The sequence below is a fragment of the Amblyomma americanum genome, chromosome 1, assembly GCF_052857255.1.
Source record: "Amblyomma americanum isolate KBUSLIRL-KWMA chromosome 1, ASM5285725v1, whole genome shotgun sequence".
Taxonomy (NCBI): Eukaryota; Metazoa; Arthropoda; class Arachnida; order Ixodida; family Ixodidae; genus Amblyomma; species Amblyomma americanum.
Window position 1 is genome coordinate 204,638,198 of NC_135497.1, and position 18,657 is coordinate 204,656,854.

General features: G+C 56.3%; 1 protein-coding gene and 1 pseudogene across 5 annotated transcripts in view; one reads left to right on the forward strand and one right to left on the reverse strand.

The window, feature by feature from the left end:
- The window catches only part of LOC144114520 (uncharacterized), a 436,123-nt gene that overhangs the window by 309,809 nt on the left and 107,657 nt on the right, over positions 1-18,657 (reverse strand). The gene's annotated exons all lie outside the window — the stretch shown is intronic.
- LOC144114521 (uncharacterized) overlaps positions 2,145-18,657 on the forward strand; it is a 50,413-nt pseudogene continuing 33,900 nt past the window's right edge. Inside the window, exon 1 of the transcript XR_013311046.1 lies at positions 2,145-3,105. The product of XR_013311046.1 is annotated as an uncharacterized LOC144114521 (transcript). The remainder of the gene's footprint in view (positions 3,106-18,657) is intronic.

The following is an 18,657-nucleotide window of genomic DNA, read 5'->3' on the forward strand; positions in this document are numbered from 1 at the left end:
GACATTTCAGAACGCTCCTTAGATTGCACAAGTTCCCTTGAACAAAAACAGCGCAGGTGTTAACAGGGACAAGAAAGAAGAAGACGGGACAAGCACTGCAAGCGGGACAAGTTCCCTGCCTCAAATGAGGAGCCTTCCACGTTTCGCTGACTCAAGGAAGAATTAAAGGGAGCCATCCGATTTTAGAACCGTCCTTAGCTGCTCCTTAGAAGCGCTCAGAGCGACAACGAAGCGCTTATACTATATGCGTCTGGTGTCGAGAACATGTGGTCAATAACAGAAATATATTGGTCTAAACCATAAAAAAAAAGAATATTTATTTTGAGGCACGCGCGCATATGTGCTGTCGTTATGTATTTTACGTGCTTTTTCAAAGCTCTAGATGACTTGGCAGAAAAACGTATATAGTTGGTCTGGAAACGTAAAACTGTTTACAATGCAACGGCACAAGTTAATGTTCGCACATCACTGTAGAAGACAGGTACGCGTGCACATCACCACACGCAAACACAGCTGCACAGTAAACAAATTTGGCCAAGTCTTCGAATGTGCAAGCTGAGGATACGAAGTCTAGCAAGGACGAAGCCGCCATTTTGAACTCGGCGTCGCTGCAGCTGTAGGAGTCGCCTTAATTACTAGGCAAGCGCAGAGCAAGTTGTTCTGCGGTGAAGAATGCGGTTAGGTCAAAGAGCGAGGTAAGGAAGCGAGAAGGTAGCGTTGTGCCTGCCTCAAGAACAGGACGCTCCAAAGGAGGCCTTTAGTAAGGGGGTGTTTAAAAACTGACCGAAGGAAGGCGAGCCGCTCTTAACATAAGGCATCCTCCCTGGGGTAAGGAACGCTTCAAAATTTGGCCCCTAGGCTAAAAAAATAGTGTTCAAGGAAGGTCGACGTCACGTGACGAACGACATGAAACGGGAGCGACTGCACATGTGCCAGCGAAATTTGGCGCGCTACGAGGCCAAGGGAGGTAACTTTCGACATCAGCCGTGGGTGCATCGTAGGGCCGAGCGACTAAACTACACTGCATAGAGTATACAGGCACACTAGCGCCCACCATCCCAAAAAGTGCGAGACACAGCCATCAGCTGGCAAAGCGATAGTCACCATTTTTAAGGGCTGTGATGGTGTCGTGCTGATCAAATTTCTGCAGCGTGGCGAAGCTGTCAACTCATCGCGCTGTGTGCCGACAGTACACTCCGTGCTCACGTGCGTAGAGTTCGCAGAAAGATTTAATCACCCACCACGGCAACGCTCGGCCCGCAAAAGTCGGGTTACCACCACCGGGAAACACTGAGGACCTGCAGTTCCGCGATGTTTGCCTCACTTAAAAGTTATTGCTCTCGCCCCCATGCCACCATTCCTGACTGCACCATCACCCTCTGCCCGTGCCACCATCGCTTTCACCCAAAACCCAAGAAGGCGCTAGGACACACCGTAGCTGCCTCACAGGTAAGCGCTTTGGAACTCCGTGTTTTAGCCTCTTTCAAAAGCAGTACTTCTCAGAGGACTCGCACCCCAGGAGAGCATTATGGGCCGCAACTCTGTGGGGCCATTCGGTAGTACTTGCGCGCCTTTACTTCAGCACAAGTAATACTGTGTATGTGAGCAACAGACCAGCCCAGACGGGCAACATTCAACTTTTCGTCCTTCCCGTAAAGCGCCAAGAAAAGGAGCAAGGCGCGCATATGGTAAAAGCACAAGCAGAAACAAGCACGGCGCGGCGCAGACCGAGATAGGAAAGCACAAAGCGGGAACAGAGTGCGTCTGCGAGGAGCCCCGCAGAGGCATCGGACGAGATGCACAAAAGAGAAACGCGAGAGAAGGCAGGACTCGGCAGCCACCAGGTGCAGATCCCGACGCCAGCGGGAGGGAAGCCTCGGCGGGGGAAGAAGGACGCGAACAGAAAAAAGGAGGCAAAAGGACGGGAACAAGAGGCGAAGCGCAGAGCGAACGAAAGCGCTCGATCCGAAAGAAATCGAACGAAGGAGAGCGCTGCAGAAAGGAGGAAAGCGCGAGGAGGAGGGAGCCGGGAGGAGGGCGCTCGACGGAGAGACATGCCGCGAGGCGGGGATGCCGAAGCCAGAATCGCCGCAGCCGCGGACCGAACCAGGTCGGCAAGGACGTCGCGTGCGGATAACATCACCTCAGCCTCGGCGTGCCTCGGCGCGCGCTTCACGGCGACCCCCAGCTGTGCCGACGGGCGGCCTCGGCGACGCGCGTGGCCACGCGGACTGTGCATTTGACGCTCGTGCCGGACTTTGTGGCGCTGATACCCCTGCGCGATGCGGCGGAAGTGTGCGCCCACGATGACATGGTGCAGCCTCGCGCTGACTTTGGCCATGTGCCTATGGAGACTGGGGGACGCCAGCGCTTCGGATAGCGACGCCCGCGCTGGGCCACGTGGTGCGCGAACTCCGCGCTGAATTGCAGGCCCTGCAGCGAGGCCGCGACCAGGACCGCGCGGCGCTGCGGAGGCTCGAGGAGCGACTTGCGGCCACTACGCCCTGGACAACGAGCGCGGCGCCCGCGACCACGGCGCGACCACCCCGGCACCACCGGCCGCGGAGGCAGCACGAGGAGCAGCGGGCCTTCGCGCGGTCTCTGCGCGTGCTGGAGCAAGAGCGCCAGTCCCTGGACCAGCTGGAGAACCAGCTCAAGCGCGTGCGGAGCGACCTGCAGGAGGTGGCGCGCGAGCGGCCGGCTGACGCGCAGGCGCTGCTCAGAGCCGACCTGGACAGGCTGCAACTGCAGCTGGACGCCCTGCGCTCGGGACAGCGGGACGAGGCGTCGCGGGGAGAAGCGCGCGACCGCGCTCACCGCGCATCCGTGGACTGGCTGCGCGGCACCGTCGAGCAGCTCAAGGCGGAGCTCGCGGAGCTGTCGCGACAGGACAACGTGACCGTGGCGCTGGGCCTGAGCCGGGCTTCGAAGGCGAGGCAGCGCGGCTCAGGGCAGACCTGGCGGACCTGCGAGACCAGCTGCAGGCTCTGCGGGCCGCGCAGCAACGACGCGAGGCCGGCGCCGCGCAAGCCGCCGGAGAGGCGCGCCGAGCTCCGGGCACTGCTCCAGAGGCAGGCGGTCCAGCAGCGACTCCTGGCACAGCAGGTGGGTTACTCGCTACTAGTGCGCTGGCTCAAATCACTGTGCCGCCGCCGGCTGCCGTGACTTGAGTCAGGGCCCTCCCGGCGCAGCCGCTGACATGGCGGTGGGACACCGCGCGATTGCTGCGTAAAAGCGCGCACACCGTTCTGTGTCATTCCAGCCAGCGCACCACCTAGGCTTAACGTCCGCGCAGGTTGAATAGCTTGAAGACGCTGGTTTCTGTCGATCTATTGTGCCATACGAAAGTAGGCCAATGAATGCAATCCGAGGGGACGAATGATTCACCGTCTTTGTAAAAAACACCTCCGACTGTTTGTTGCCTTAAAGCTCGATCCTTAATAGCGATATAACTAATCACAACGCTGAGGGCACTTCAGTATTCGTTTCCATGTTTTCCCTTAAATAAACGCCAATACTTTGCCGCTGACATTTTCCTATGCGGCGGGCGTTAGTTAATCCGTAATCCCTAAGAGCGTGAAGAGGAAGTTAGTATGAGGGGAAAGGAATGTCCGCATGACGGCTAATATCTTCACTATCTGTGCCGTAAGGCACAGCCGCATAAATAGTCAGAGTGGTAGCAAAATTTCACCGAATAACAATTGTGCGATATAACAGATCCTGAGCACATAATGTCAGCTGAGCTATCAGTGCGCGACGACCTGCACGGAAAGATCGTCAATGAACGTGCCCTAGCCAAAGTCAGCGAAAATACTGCGCGTCAAAGTGGAGCTCACGAATCGGAAAAAGGCTTGGCCCCCTGCTATGTCACGGCTATGGAATCCGCTACGGCACTCAGGCTGCTATGATCTAAATCCTAAAAACTCTACAAGGGATATGACACGGGGATGTAAGATTATCACCGGTAACGAAATGGCGGATATCATTGTCACCGCATTGACGCCGATATAGGTGCGTTGGCCAATGACGGTTACAGCCAGCGAGACGATGGAAACGACACCGGTCACTCACGAACCCTGAAACCACGCTTCGCGGAGTTCCAGAACTCTGGTATCTAGTTGGACCAACGCCAGCTAAGAGCACAGACAGAGCCCATTATTCTCCTCATCCTCAGATTTGCGTACACGCCGATTCTGGCATATATGCAACGACCGCTGCCCACCCGGCTGCAAAGCCGTTACTCAACGCGTGTCTCCACATGGTTGGTTTAGTCAGAATGCCGAGTAGGCACTGCTCGTGTCAGCAAATCGGTGGGCAGGATACTCAAAACTAGCTGTTTGCATATTAGAGCGCTCCGCGGTTAGACGGCGTGTTGCGCAGTTTGGTCGCACATTTTATGACGTGCGCTGTAGCTTCCACAGCGCTGCCAAGTTTTGGACAGCAAGAGCACCCGAGCGATCCGCGAGGAACTTCGATATCCCGTGAATGGCTTGGCAACTGCACTCGGACTCCCTTTTCAAACTGTTTACAGAGGTTGTCTGACGAACTGCCACCGTCCCGCAGGTGTACTCTGCGTTAAAAAGTAAACACGAGAGGCAGCCAATCGGTCAAAGGGCGCGGTAAGACGGCGGCCAGATATTTATCCTTGACCCACGATTTCACGATCGCCGTAGCAATGACCCGTACAAGGACTGAAATCTTCGCTTGATATAAAAATGCATGACAAGAAAAGCTGCCTTTTCTTTTATCACGAATCACCAGTTTGTTTTTTTTTTTCGCTGGCAAGAAAGCGCCAAAACCCACGTCGGCGGGCTGTCGCACACGCAGAGACAACGAAGCAAGCAAGACATATATGAGCCACATGCATCCATGATGGCATGCAGAGCAACGCTCGCAGGGGAGCTTTACACGTGGAAACAGCTCGAGCACCGACAGTGCCCGGCGAGGAATTCCGAAAAAGAAAGAAAGAACTCATGGTGTCGTCTCAAAAACGGAGCCTCACCGTTTTACGAGCGTGCCGTGGGTTCTTGTCCGCTTCGAAGCGAAACGTTCTCCATTTTTAACGTCTCGCGCAAGAACACAAAGACACAACTGATGAAAAGCGCCGGGAGTTCCTTACTGCGTCCGCATAGAGGAAAGGCCATCACATCACAAGGAAATCGCGAGTCATGTCAGTCCAGCACGGGAAGGAGATGAAGAAAACTGGAGAAAAACGGGAAAGTGTCACGATGTCCCGACATGACGCTGCTGCAGAAGCAAATGGGCCTCATTCATGTTGCAAGCGCTTTTTACACTCGCTAACGAATAGGGGGGGGGGGGGGGGGGGGGGGGTTGTCAGTCGCGCTTTCAGTCAGTTTCATTTACTTTTTCCTCCCCGCGGTCGGACCACAACTGACACAGTTCCGCACAAGATAACCGTGCTCAGTCGTGGATATAAGCGGCATCGCACAGTGGCGCCTCCCGGGGCCAGGAGCCGCTTCTCGGCCGTCCGAAGCCTGGCCCCCGGCGGAGGGCCCGCTACGAGCCAACTGGCACCCCCCGCGCTTCGGAGCGGCAGCTGGCGGCCGAGCGCCCGGCAGCTGCGGCGGCTCCTCCGCCCCGCGCCCTAATTGGGCCAGTCAGCGGGGAGAAGCGCCATAGTATCGCCCAGCGGGGCGCGCTTCCTGCCCCTCGGCCAGGGGTCATCGGGCATGGTGTGGGGGGGGGGGGGGCGCACATGCTCCCTCCCTCTACTCTTGGCCCGCAGCAGTGCTCTCGAGCCGCCGGCAACCGGGGAGCGCACTGCATTCGCGAGCAGCGAAGGTCCATCACAGGGCAGGGCTGGACAAGCCATGGCAACGCCCGCGACTGAGCGCAGTGTCCGCCGCAGCGAATAGCCGTGCACGGCGGCGGACAGAAGGAAGCCGCCGAGCTGGCCACACTGAGGCCGGAGAAAGGAAGACAACTGCAAGCGGCAGAACGTGCGACATCTGGCTGCCTTAATCAGATACAGGGGGCAAGAGCGAAGGACGAGATACGCCGGCTAAAAGCACAAGTTCACGCACAGAAATGCACGGCACGAAAGTTCGGGACTGAAAGAAAAAAACAAACTCGTAACAGAAAAACGTGCGTGGAGACTGCAGTAAATACTAGCACAGCGAAAATTTAGATAAAGCAGCGGAGTTTTTATACCCCGAGGTCGTGTCCTCCCGGGCACGCAGCGGTGCGCTTACAATTGTCTGCTTCGCTTCGACGGCAGACACCGCGTTGAAGAGAAATCCGTCCTTTCCAAAGTGCGCCAAGTTCTTGCTTAACAAGAACGCCGCCGGCAAGAGCAGGCAATGCCGTCAAAATATTTGGCTCGAAACGCAAACACTGGTGAGTCACAAAAAGAAAAACGTCAGCTTAGCATTTCAGAACAAAAACGGCCTACACCGCTTTCACCAACAAACTCTTCAGACAGCATGGGAGCTTCGGATACAGCGGGACGAGCTTCTGTCTGTTCGGGTAGCTGAAAGACACCGATTTGTGTCACGTTTTAGCACATTCCATGCGTTCCAAGCCTCGCAAAGTTCGATGTTCTCGCTACAGCCCGATAAAAGTGCGATCGCTTTAGCGAAGATGTCAGGCAACAGTTAAAACATTTTGTGCTGTGTAGAGCGGAACAGAAGGCTCCCATTTTCTTCGTTCTCGCTATATCAGTGACGTTACCCAAGGGATGCTAAACGAAGGACAATAGAGTGTTGAAAGACTCAAACTTAACTTCAGAAGTGTTTCAAGCCCCTTTAAAACTCAGTGATAAAATATGCGCCACTTTAAAGAATTACACGAGCGGCGTGTAACGAGCAGTTGTGCAAGAACAGCACCTCGCGAACTCCATAGCCTACCCATTTTGGTATTATAATCATGCGCGCATACTACGCATGGCGTACGAAGTGCTGTGCGGATACGATACAACATCCTCTTGCTTTTCGCAGTTTTCACATTCGCGTCTATGAGTTACTACACGCACCACGCAGACACCGTTCTTGCATTAAAAGCAGCACCTCTGCTGTCCGTACGAAAAGCTCTCGAGAGCTCTGCTTCGGACTTCTATAACACGCCGTTTCCCCCGGCCAATGATCCGCGATCAAGGTTAGCGGCATACACAAAGTACGGAAACTCGCCAACAGTAAAGAAAAAAAACACGTGGCAGTTGCGAAAGTTCTCAAATTTCATTTTTTCCGCGGACTCGGCGGAGTGGTCCTCCCGCCGCCGGAATGCCAATAGGCGCCGCCGCTCTAGTCTGGATTTCGCCGGCGACCCGGCTCGCTGCAGCGCAGCGGCACTCGTCGCCGGTCGGTTTAAGGGCCGCTCGGAACACCGGGCACGCGAAGATAGCCCGGTGGGGTCTGCGGCGACCAGCTTTCTCGAGGCACCGCCTGGCCCGCGAACCGCGGCCCAGTGCTATACGCAACAAGGAAACATACGCTCGGAATATCCAAGCAGGGGCAAGCCACCGCCGCCAAACTGGCCACCGCTTCGCCGCAAATTCGGAAGCCAGACGAAAGACAGCGCAAAAGCTGGAGTCGGCCAACCCGACGGTGCGCGCAACGCACACACGCGGACCCACAGCGCACTCGGCGGCCGGGCTCGCGGGGCGCGCAGGCAAACGGAAAGCACAGGCGGCGGGGACGCTTTTGTGTGGACGGCATTGAAGTACGCTAAACAACACAGAGCGCCGGTCGAAGGGCAAATGGGGCAAAAAATCGCGGCTTGAATTTAAATTCCTCACTGCTGTTGCTGCCTCCGCCTGGCCCGCCCGGACCCTGCAGAGGGGGCGGCATCGTTTCGCGCACCGCTCCGTATGAGACCGCCTTTGAGAAGCGCGTACGTGGCGGTGCGGGACGCGCGCCCTGTTCATTTGGTGCATCATAAACCCGGACCTGGGTCGACATCATTCGGACGACGCTCCTGACTAGGCGCCCAGAAATTCACCAAGAAAAAAAAAAGAAAGGCGTAGCTGCCCCGATTGCTCCGGAAAAGTAACCGTGCGAGGGCGTCCACGACCAATTAAAGCAACGCCCGTCCCCTCTCTAGCAGGATGCTTTTCGAGCTGCCGCTTGGTGGTCGCAAGAACGGTGTCAGTCGTACGAAGATATCATTCATTAACTTTTTTGGTTATGACATTATAGGTGTGATATATATTGCAGCGGGGAAGGATATATTTACAAGTATTTATAGGGAGAAAGATAACGCTGCCGGGATAGCTGAGAGCAGCGCCGAGTTTTGGCTTGCACAAATTTAGTTGGTAGCGTCGCCAAGATGTCTGGTTTACACACCACGCGGCAGACGAAGGCCAATTAGATTGCGTTGAAGCGTTTATGTCACCACGGCGACATCTACGCACCCGGAGTGCGACCAAAGCTGCAAGCAACAAGCATAATCGCGTCCAGCAGTAGTCGAGTTGAAAACGCCGTCCGTTAAGTGCTTTCCCGTAGCGAGGCAGGTCGCTAGCCCGCCGACACCAACTCAGCTACAAGCTAGGATGGACAAGAATGCGCCTTTCGGAATGATTGTTAGGAAACCCGTCCCTTCGTCAGGCGTCCATCGAGAGGGTTATTTGGACGGACCCCAACCTATAGAGTCCCCTGACCGTTCGGGCTGACGACCAGCCGCCGTCGGTGACCTTCAGCAGTCGCGCGATCCGGCCACAGTAGCACTGGCGCCTGACGGATGGCAGGTCGTCGTCGAGCGGCCGGCGACAGCAGCCGAGGAGGAAGCGGCAACGCGTCCAGGTGCAGGCGGCTGCGCGGGACCCCGCGCAAGACGGAAAGCGCAGAGCAAAGCCGCCGAGAGTGCATGCGCGGGACCTCGAGACAAAAATCGATGCTAATTGCATTTGCACGGAGACGCGCGCGGCGCCGTACGTCCTATCTTCCCCGGCAGGCAGCAAGCACAAACCTCCATTCATTCTGCAACGCTGCATTCGTCTCTGGCGCCAACGGCAGCCGCTCAGCTGGGCTCGCGAACGACGCAGCCGACTGCAGCCCGTTTCCTGCGTCAGCGAAGGTGCCAGAGACACGTGCACCAGCCCGAGAAGAGGCGTTCCGGATGGAACCTCGCAGGGGAAGGATGGCGACAAGGGTGGCCGCGCAAAGACCCGCACGCCCAGACCAGCAGCTTAAAACACACACGACGAGCGACCTTGGCCGCACGTGCAAAAAAAGGCCGACTTTTTATCGACTGACGGCTCCTGTCGGGCCCCCCGACATGGCAGCATCCGCCGCCCCGCGCGCGTTCGAGATGGTCGCCCACTGTCGCAGCTCTCGCTCGAAATGAAGGCGACGATCGTAAAACAGCCCCGCGAGCCTCGCGCTGTGATACTTTTTCGCCAGGCACGCACATGTCAGAAAAAGAAAACGCAACAGGGAGCGAGTGCAGCGCGGATTATTTACAGCGGCGCGATGGAATGCCGGACCCGACGGGGCGCACCAGTCACGCAGATGGATCCGTCTGGGACTTCCTGCAAGACGCAGGCGCGATCCAGGGGCTAATCAATCAGTCGCAGATTCTGTACGCCATTATCTATACGAAGCGCCTGTTCAAGACAAACGAAGCCCAAAGTGCCGCCCTCTCTGGCTACTGTCCGCGGGAAAAGAGGGATCTGTTTTCACCGTCTTTGCCTGGACGCCAATTGCCGCCGCGCTGCGTGGCATGACAGGTTCTTCCCGTCTCCGCTGCCAGCGCGAACGGCAGGACCCGCGCTCTCACAGTTGCATTTCTCCTTTCCCATCAAGCAAGCCACAACATGAAACTCGTCTTGAGTTCCGATTTGTTTCTCCCCCTGGCGACGAGTCGCGCGTTTGTTGGATGGTATGTGAAGATCCGCGTTCTTCTGGCTCCTCCTAAGGCAAATACGGGCGCTGCTCGCTCGAACGCGCCCCGGGCGGCAACCAATCACTCCGCGCCTGCATGTCCCGCAGGCGGACTTGGGAGCAGGGCGCAAGCTATCCACAGGAAGCGAGCATTCGGAGGCAACTTAGCGCCACTTTCTTATCTTGTTGGATTTTACTGAAACACGAGCGGTCAGGCGCCATTTGAACGCTGGTGGCAATGAATGAAATAGTTCATGTAGAGTCCCCACCCCGTATAGGTTCCTGCCGACAGACACCTACTGGAGCGAGAGAGATAAAAACTCGTTCCCTCCTTTCTGCCCACCTCCCCCTCCTGGGCGACAACGTTGTCTAGGCACTGCCACCCGCGCAGTGGCTTTCGCCGTTGGCTCCCAGCCGAGTAGCAAGTGGCGCCGCGCTCATAACAGCAGAATACAAGCGGCTCCTCCAATCAGCGACGGATGCGGGCCGTCCATTAATAAGCCGAGCAGCGCGCGCGCCAGTTTGTTCAAAGCACGGCTGATAGAATGCGCGATAAACGCGGCGTGACGTTTCCACTGCCGCCGAATACTCCATCACGGCAGATTCGCATCGCGCGTCGCAGGCGCTGTGTATATACGGCGGCGCTGGTGTCAAGCGGCGGCGACCAAATAAAGGAGCAAAACGGGACGCGTCGGGCTGTGTCCCGATCTCGTGCCCCTCCAGCAAACAGCCTCCGCATTAGAGCGCAAAGAACCAGCTTCGGCCGCGGTGTTTCGATCGCTCGAGCCCCATTAGAAGACGCGACGACGTATAATTCGCACGTTTATATACAATCAGCCGACGGGCGGCCGGCCAGCCGGGAGCTCCGAATTGCCGCGCGGTGGATCAGTATGCGCGGGTCCAGTTCTTTCTGACAGCGGACGGCCACTGTTACACACCGGCCACCCAGCCGCCGTGGAATGGGGGGAGGTGGCGGCCACGACCTTCTCCCTGAGTAGCCGCGCGTATACACGCACGTGTACGGCTTGCGTGTGCGCTTTATGTGTTACACCGGGCCGGCCTGTGCGGTCGTCTCCAAAGTGCGCTCGCCAAGCTCTAAAGCTTTTTTGTTTCTTTATTACTTCTCGGTTACTAGGAATGAGAAACGTGTACAGACAGACAGCGAGTCCTCGTCTGCTGCGCTCACGAACGGTCAACTATACGAACTTTGGTTTACACGCACACGCCTGGATGCACCCAGCGCGCGTCTCGGGAATCCATAAAAACTCGCGTATCGCGGTGCACATTCGCCAGGGGCCGCGCCGGCAAATGAAAGCGGCCAAAGAGCGTCACAAAACAGATCGACGTTTACTGTCTTGACCGAGACGCACTTGGACGTCGCCTTTGCCGCCTGCCGTGAGCTCTCCGGACGTTATGCGCCCCATATCGAGACCGCCGTCCCAAGGCCATTAAGACGATAGCACCGAAAGGAACGAAGCGGGCGAGAAGAAAAAAAAAAGAACGAAGGAAAGTAAGGGCGGCGCTCGCCCGCCGACTCCTGCCTCAAAGAGGCCGGGAATAAGAGGCAATAGGCGCACAAAAGTAACGAGACGAACGAGCGGCTTCCGACGGGAGCTGGCTGCAGGGAGGAGGCGCGAACTGACTGCGGCTAACCGGGCCAAAGCCGAGGAATGCCCCGCAATCGCCCCTCGGCGCATTCACATTAAGAAGCGCGAATTCGGGCACGATAAAGAGCAGTTTTAACGGAGCGGCCTCTGCGGAGGCATTCGCCGGCCCCGCAAGGGCGCGGCTGCGTGTCGTTTAAGTGGCCTCGTTCACCGTGCTGCGGACGTCGAAACAACACTGGCTGCCGTTTGCTGGGGGCCGTCTAACCGGACGCATTAGCGCACACTTCGGTGAACATTCGCAGGCTTATTAAGAACTGCGTAAGTAGGTTTGGACAGGTGCTGCCGGGGAAGTTGCCGGAACCATAGGACCGATCAGTCTTGGCGATCAACGGCTGGCATCTCTGAAAGAATTTCCCCGTTGTGAAAATGCAAACTGAAACGTTTTGCCAGAAAAGTACAGGCGCAGTAGTCCTCGGTGGTCACCCAAATCGCGCCCAGAGGGAAGGAATGAAGGAGGAAGCGAAAGGGGGGGACGCTGAGATGAGGAGGCGCCGTATGTAGGGGGCTCCGCACTGGAGTTACTCTCATTTTAAAACCAGTGTTTCAACGTGTCAGCGCTGAGGCGCAAGGAGACGCCTGGTATAAAAAGCCGCACAAGACGGTCTTTGCCGCCGATTAAAAGTTGTGCGATCACAACACCGGCCACATTGCAACGCGTACGAACCTAATGATCGCCTCGACCTCTCCCACACGTGACACCTATACATCGAGTTAACAAAACCGAACAGGAAAGAAACTCCGCGGCGGCGTCATATCAACCTTCGACGAGCACGTATGTAATAGGCCTTGATCGCAGTCACAATAACACACCGGCAGTGCGCGCTCGAAAGCACGAACAGTCACGGCTCGCTTCGCCGCATCGCGACGGTGCAGTGTGGCAGAGCGCACACCTATTGTACTGCGTAGCTATCAGATTTGTAGCGTAGCCTGTCCATTCAGCATGACTCAAAACTTCGTCACATGACCCAGTGAAGCACTAAAACAAACTGATCGGCGCGCGAAGAACAAAAAAAAAACACAATGGAAAAAAAGAGCAGTTTAGAAGACAGCACACTTCGGCAGTTCAAAGCGACATTTCGCTCCGCTACGTTGTCGCTCCATGTATGCGCACAACGCGTGGTTAAGTCACGCCCTGGCGTAAACCCTTAGCGAGAGAATTGCTTTGTGATTGAGAGAAACCTGCGAGGAACGCGTTTCTTTTCCAACAAACACGTTTGTCGTCAGTGCACAAGCAAGGAGCGGGCTGATTGTGTAAACGCCCGTAACGCACGCAGAAGGCGCGCATTAGCGACGCTTCGGGAGCGGAGGAAGAAAGGGAAGGTTAAGATCCGCACTGAGCTCAATTAAGGAAAAAGCCGTCACATCTGTTCTCCCTGGCAGCAATATTAATCTGATTTCACGGCGCGTCGCGAGAGGCCGCACTACGAAACGAGAACATTACTTTTAAAGCAGAGATGAATTCCCGGGGCGGCTGAACGCGCGCCCCATTAGGGGATCGATAGGACCACGCAGGGGGCTGCGATATGCGAGCCTGCTGCGAATGTGGCGCCGGGTTGCCGACAAGGGACCGCACCACGAGCTTACGTCACCTTCGGAAAGAGAGGGAACGACAAGGGAAAGGCTCCGGTGCCCCACGGCCGCCGATGCCGACAAATAACCGTTTGATTGGCGCCCGCTGTTCTCGGCTCTGGGTTCGGCGCGCCAGTAGCACACCAGTAACGGTGTACGCGCTGCTGACGCGTTGAATTTTCATTGCGCGGACGGCAAAGCTATAAACGCTGGCGCTCAAAGTGATGCGGCGCATCTCCCTTCGACTTGAATGAATGTAGGACTATATACAATGACGTAATTGTTGCCGTAGAAGTTCATTACTTTATTTGATTTTTTTTCGCGACGTCGACAAGCAGAACACAATAAACTCAGCCTCACACAGAGGACTGGTCCCACGCACCATGACCCCACAGTAGCGACGCCCGACCCTTCGCTTCCCATCGACATGCCGAGGTTTGGCGTTGCGAATGGCTGTCTATAGACGGCCGTAGACTCGGGGATTAACATTAAGACACACATACCACAGTAGAGGCACACGAATCAATTAAGTCTAAAAGAAAAGACGAGTGGTCCTGCTACAGTGCTTACAGAACCTTGCGCCACCTACTCTCACCGCGTTTCTCCTGCGTTACACCTTTTGTACGCCCAATAAAAAAAAAAAGAGCGCGCAACGCTTTCGCCGTCTGCTTCGCACGACAGGTCTCCACTGATTAATAACAAGTCCGACGCTCGGCCGCACCTGATTAATGACGCGCCAGAAGAGGCTGGTGCGGCAAAGGACTGCAGCCTGAAGGGTAAAGAAAACGCGGCGAGCGGGCAGACGCGTCGACACGGCAAGCCGTTTATGCACGCGAATACGCCGCCAGCGCGCGCACCGCGTGTTTTGCTGCGTCACGCGCGCCCCGCAGACGTATAGACGAGCAAAAAAAAAAAAAGACGCAGTGATTCAAAAGCGAATTTCCGGAAGGGAGGGCGCACGCGGGCTTTAAAAATCTCGATGATTGCGCGCGAGGGCGATTGCGCGTGAGTTAAAGGATGTAGGGGAGAGCGCGCGCGAGGACAGCTCCGAGGCAGGCACGCGTGTAGCAGCACGCGAAAGAGGTCGGCCGCCGGAAACTTTGACGCCTGCTCTCGGCACTGAACACCAGCCAGCCAGCACTGCGAACCGTAGGAGAGTTGCGAGCGCGGCCCGTGGTGCGGACCGCATGGCGCCCAGTTCGATCGCGGAACAAAGCGCTCTCGATGGACGACGGCGCGCGGTGAGTGCAGTGATTGCAGGTTACACAAAATAGATTCCCGCCTTCTTTCTACGCGAAAAGCGCGCGCATGCCGCTACCGCGCTTCTCTGCTGCCGCTCTTGGCGTCGAGCACCTTTTCATGCGCATATATTCACCGCGCCTGCAAGTCAGTACACGCAAAGAAGGGCGGTCGAGCAGCTTCGCTTTCCGCTGCTTGCTTGGTCGTCGGGAACTAGCAATTCTGCAGGCCAGCGTTTGTCCCTGCACAGGCGGCGAGAAACTCACCGCCGCGATCGACGCACAACGCCAGCGTTCGTGGCGGCGGGGATGAGTGCAGCTACAGGCCACCGCGAACACGCCAACTCGGGAGAGCGCAGTGCTTTCAAGACGCCGGGTGTGGCTGTGGCGCACGAGAATTCGAACGGCAAACTTGAGACATTCGGTACATTTACGCCACAAAACGGAACACTGTCGGTGGAACAGCGACAAAAACCACAGGAAAATTGTGTGTGCGTGGAACAATCTCGTGGGTTTAGGAATCAACATCATTCACACACCGAAAGAGAAACAGCGTTCTGTACTTGGAATGTAGTGTAACGAAGCGTACGTCGGGACGGAACGGTGGCTCCGCCGCCTCGAAGAAGTTGACCAGCAGGTGTCGATGGGTAGCATGAATTAACTTGATTTATTCAAAATGGGTCCAAAACATTATTTAAACTGAACAAACTGATCCAAAAGGTCTAAGAGTAAATAATAACGCAGTCAATCATACCAAGGGGCGCGCAACATTTTCCGAGCAGAGATCCCGAGCAGCAGGACCGCAGCCGTTCCTCTCCACCGTTCCTCGCGCCAAAACCCCCTCTTAAATACGTTTGCCCAGGATCCTGGGGACACTTTCAGTAACCAATCGGAAATGCGGTTGTCGAAGCTAATGAGAACGATTTCTTTAAAACGAAAGCAGCCAATGGCACGCCGGTGCCCACGAGGTTGTTTACTCGAGAGCACCGCGCAAATTCCACGAAGACGCGCGCATTTCCGCTTGGCACACAGATAGAAACACACAAAACGACATCCGAAACACAGGGAATGCAAACCTCCCAGTCGGTGCACCACGCGACCCGCCGTCCGCGCTCTCAGCCCTCGCGGCTCGTCTCCGGCGCATCTGGTCCGCCGGACAGTCTGCTGCCCGAAGCAATCACTTCGCGCGACTCTCCTGGAAACCACGGCGGGTCCGCGCGCCCGCTCTGGTGTCTGGGACACGGCCTTGGGAGACATTGTCCCTCTGCAGGCAGCTAACCGTGCGTCTCAGTGCGTTTTACTTTAACTAAGCATTCGAACAAAGCCGGGGAGGGGGCCGCACAACGCCTGCTCACAAAGAGCCAGAGAGAAAACGGCTCTGCCAAGTGTCGGGGTGTGAGCCCCTCTAAAGGCTCCCCGCACAGCAGCGAGCACAAAGACAGCAGCAGTCGCACCGCGGGGAGAACACATTCAGCTCGTTGGAAAAACTGGCGCACGAAACCTGCGAAGCTCGCTACGCGACAGTAGTACATAAACCAAAACGGAGCTCTCGAGTGCTTGCTATCCAGTAATGAAAAGGGAAGAGGGTGAGGGGGTCCGAGGAAAATGAAACAGTTGAAATAGTAAAAGCGACTTAAGACTTTTTTTAACGCAAGAAAGCGTCTAGAGGTCCAACCCGGTGCCGGCAGAGTAACTCACTGCAACTTTTATCGCTCCTTTCGATAGCACAGGTATTAAGAAACACGATGGGGACAAGATGGCGTCCCACAACCACCTGCTCGCAAACGACGTGAACGGTGCCTCTTCCGACTCCCATCCAAATGCGCCCATCATGGATTCCCAAGTGCCCACATGCATTTCACATTTGCCCATACGCCTCCTCCTATTATAGATTCGGTAGCAGGAAGAGCAGCTATCTTCGTGCCGAAGTAAAAACAGAGAAGAGCAAGCAAGTTAGGGTATTTTTTTTTTTCAGAAATGTCCTCTATACTGATTTGCTACGACGGCGATGCACTTGGGCCGTCAAGAGCAGCTGCGCGGGGCACAGGCTCCAGCACAGCGGCGCTCTCGCTTATACCATAAGAATTCACATGGGTTCTCAAAGAGACACAGATGGGCGCATATCCTTCAACGTGCGCAAAGTCTCGCTTTCACTTCGCACAAGGGAACTTTCGAGAGTCGCTGCCGTAAAGAAAATGAAACCATGCTATATGGCCGCAGCCGTGCGTCGGCCGTGGAAGCGGCCGAGAAAGGGGCTTCGCCGCCGAAGGCAGGACGACTCGACGGCAGCGCAGACGGGCGGCGAAATGCCCGCCGAGGCGCGGGGCACCGGCGGGGGACGCAAACGACGCGCGTGGCCGATGACGCAGCGCGCCTGGCGGCAATCGGCAGGCCCGTATCGTCCCTGGGGGAGAGATAAAACTGCAGCCGCTTGTCTCACAATGCAGCAATCGGACACGCATACACGCGGCAAGAAAGAGACAGAAGAAAAGGCAGAAAGAGCGCGCGTCGACCAAAGCAAGACCGGGGCAACGCATCGCTTTTACGCCAGAGCGAATCCATATCCTCTCCCCCAGAGAGAAACGACCGCGAAAGGAGGAAAAAGAAAACGACGCTCTCGCCCTGTTCGAAAGGAGAAAAGCGCAACCAATCGCGCCGGCGATAGCAAAAACACAGATTTCGGGGCAGGCAGAAAACAGGCAGCAGGCGAACGAGCGCGCGCGCGGGAAGACGCCACTTTGCGCAAGCAGAGGCACGAGGAAACGTAAATGGGGCAAGACTTCTTTTGAAGCATGGACGAAAACAATGAGCAAGAAAGAAATGGAGAAGACGGCGCCGGGAATACAGACAATCGCCGAGGCACCGCCGCGCACAAATGTCTTTTCCGCTCGTCTCTCGCTCTCGGCCGTCCCCAAACACTCGTGGCGCGCTGTTCGCTGAACCAGGCGGCAGACAGATCTACGAACGCAGTCATCAGGCGTCCGCAAGGAGCCGTGCAGGATTGGAAACGACCACCGCCAAAGAAGCCGCGGAAGAGGGAAAAGCGAAAGAAGGATGCCGAAGAGAAAGGTGAAAATGGCGGCGAAATTTTCCGATTCAGTCTTAGGTGCGCGGCCGCAGTATCGCGCACGGGCGTTCCTGCGTGCACATGTGGATCGCTCAAGAAATGGAGGAGCAATTCGTGGAGATACCGGACGGGCGTCACTGAAGCGAAGTTCGCGCCGTTTGCCGCGCCTGCACGCGCACCAACGACCTCCTCGACCAGTGGCGGGGAGAGCTGAGAAGGCCCACCCACGGATGATCGCCACCTGGTACAAGCAGTCATGCTCTCGTAACGGCGCAGTGCCGTGTCGCGCAGTCGAGGCCATTGCAGGGCCGATGTCCTTCCCAGAACCGAAACGAACGGAAGTAGCTACACGCGATGACAACAGCGTCTGGCCACTAGCTTGCAACGCTGTTGTGGCGGAAACTTTTTTTCTCTCGATTAAGTTACGCAGTGAATGAACTTGAGAGACAATTTATATCTGCTGCAAAAACCTTTTCATTCGCGCCTTGCTGCTAGCGGAAACCCGCCGATCATTCACCGCTGAGCTGTGCGCAAGGCTCGCGGTACGTCGCTAATCGGGCTTTGCATTGCCCTCTTAACGAAGTTTTACGTATCCTCATCATCGGGGGCTGTACACAAAGTCGCCAGAGAACGACAAGGAAGTTCCTGTAGGTTACAGCGGCGTCACTAGTTAAGCTTCAGGCAACTCGAGTCTACTGACGCGCATCATTGCGGCTGCCGCGTGAACTGTGGTTGGCATCGAGGCAGGCTCTAGCTGCGAGGCACGCTGAAAACGGTAGCGCGTCTACCTCACCGGTGACGACTCAGTGACCGCTACGTGGAATCGCGGGACCCTCTGAATCATGCCAGCCCCCTAGCTCGTGAACATTTTCAAATAATAATGATCCCCCCGCAAACGTCGCGGCCTGAAAACGTAATACACTAAACGCGGAAATAAACAATATGCGCGTACATTTTGTACCGGTGCTCGACTGCATCTCAGGGTACGCCTCTTCAGAGTAGACCGGCAAAATAGAAAACAAAGAGGGGGTTTGTCCGCCACGCGAATCTTGGCTTGCGCGGAATACCGAATGCCCAGACGGCGCTTGGATGCACACGGCGACGTGTGACTGAGACGCAGGAAACGCCATGCTCGCTACATGCGCTTTCGACGCGCTTGCAACGCTTGGGCGGAGTTGCGCATACGGTTAGCGTAAAATACGTTACATGCGTCGCCGAGATAAAAAAAAAGTAAAACGCGTAGAACGCGACGGCTCAGTGCTAAATCGTGCCCGCATTTG